Genomic DNA, 1,906 nt, shown 5'->3' with positions numbered 1-1,906 from the left:
AAAGAAAGTATCTTTAATAAATGGTGCTGATTTAACTGGCATTCTGTATGTAGAAAAATGGAAATAAATCCATATCTGTCACTTTGCACAAAGTTTTAGTCCAAGTGGATTAAGGACCTCAACACAAAACCAGATACATTGAATCTAATAGAATAGAAAGTGGGAAAGAGCCTCAAGCTCACTGGCACATGGGGTTTGAAGTAGGGGGAGGAAATTTCCTAAATAGAACTTTAATGGTTGGTTGGTTGTTGTTGTTGTTGTTGTTGGTTTGTTTTGTTTGTTTGTTTTCTCAATGTTTCAGTTTCCTTTAATGACCCCCATCTCCCTTGAGGGGTAGGTACAGGCAGCTAGGCGACTGGCAAGACTTGTTCACTTTAAGATCTTGCCTTGGCCGATGGCTTTGTCCACGTGCTGGAAAGCCCCCTCCCAGGAAAGGTACTCTCAAACCAGGGCCTGGGTCCTCTCGCTACCAGGATCTAGTTTCTGCCACATATACGACTCATAGTCCACCTGCCAATCTGGACTCAACAGAAAGGCAAGCTCTTGGCCTTGGAAGACCCAAATGCCAGAAATGGAACGGCTGTTATTGGTTCCAAAGAGAATAACACAAGCAAAGACACTCTCCCTCAGGTTGTCCAGTCGCTGGAACATTCCAGTTCCAGATGAGGTTGCAAAGTCATGAAGGTCTAGGTGAGCTCTTCAGGGAAGCCGGACTCAGCCTGCCACAGGGACCAGCCATTCTTATCAAAGTACTCCCAAAAATATGGCAGCACCACAGACAGGGTGTCCTCCTTGGAGTACTTACACTTAAATGCATCCAACACAGAGACAGGTACTCTTGGGCAGGTGAGCTCAGCAGCGAATGACTGCTCTCGTTCATCCATCTCTTCCTCAGGAGCTGGGGCAGCTGCCTTTTTTCTTCTTTCCACTCAGCCTGGGACTTCTGTTTCTTTTCTCATGAACCCTTTTCTTTTCTTGGGGTATCCATTTTAGGCTGGCTCTCTGCAAACTTCTTTTTTTTTTTTTTAATTAACTTGAGTATTTCTTATTTACATTTCGAATGTTATTCCCTTTCCCGGTTTCCGGGCCAACATCCCCCTAACCCCTCCCCCAACATGGGTGTTCCCCTCCCCATTCTCCCCCCATTACCGCCTTCCCTCCAACAATCACATTCACTGGGGTTCAGTCTTAGCAGGACCAAGGGCTTCCCCTTCCACTGGTCTCTGCAAACTTCTTAACATCAGACTGTGCCATCTTCTCACACAGCTTCACTTCCCCCAAGATGGCCCTGAACTGGGGCTGGTTAATGCAGGTAAGGAACCATTGGTTGGTAATGGGGAAGGCCTGGTGATAAGAAGGCTCTGAGACCTGTTGTTCTTGATACATGAACTCTTCTTTAGACAGGCTCAACTCAAATTCTGAAAACTTTTGCCTCATCATAGAATTATGGGTCAGACCTAATGAGCCTCGTGTTTTAATTTGTTTTGTTTACACCTGTTTATTTTGCACTTTTAAATTTTTTATTTGTTTATTTATTTCCCATTTAAAAAGTTTTAAACTTGTGTTTCTAAATGGGACCTCATGGGGTTGTACAGGAGGAGCAAGTTGCCTCAATGCTTTGTGGAGGAAAATTTCGAGTTCCGGTTTTGCCTCCATGTTTTGCCTCAAGTATTGGATTGCCTCTCTCTCTTTCTCCATAACTGCCCCCTGCATTTCATCTGTAGGTTTTGTATTCATCTTAAGATATTGTTTCATCTCACAGCCATATTGCAGTTAATATCAGCAATCATATATTTTCATTCTTCTGTTTTTTTGTCTTCCCCACTTCTGATTACAGCATCAGAAACCCAAGATTAGATCCTGGTGTCAGCACATAGGTGCTCTTGGAGACTCCTGTGAGATTCCA

General features: G+C 43.9%; 1 pseudogene; it reads right to left on the bottom strand.

The window, feature by feature from the left end:
- Window positions 1–369: 369 nt before the first annotated feature.
- LOC116892665 lies at window positions 370–1,437 on the bottom strand (annotated as a pseudogene).
- Between the last annotated feature and the right edge of the window lie 469 nt (window positions 1,438–1,906).

Source organism: Rattus rattus, chromosome 1, assembly GCF_011064425.1.
Source record: "Rattus rattus isolate New Zealand chromosome 1, Rrattus_CSIRO_v1, whole genome shotgun sequence".
In the NCBI taxonomy this organism is placed as follows: domain Eukaryota; kingdom Metazoa; phylum Chordata; class Mammalia; order Rodentia; family Muridae; genus Rattus; species Rattus rattus.
This window is presented reverse-complemented; position numbering and strand designations above follow the sequence as displayed.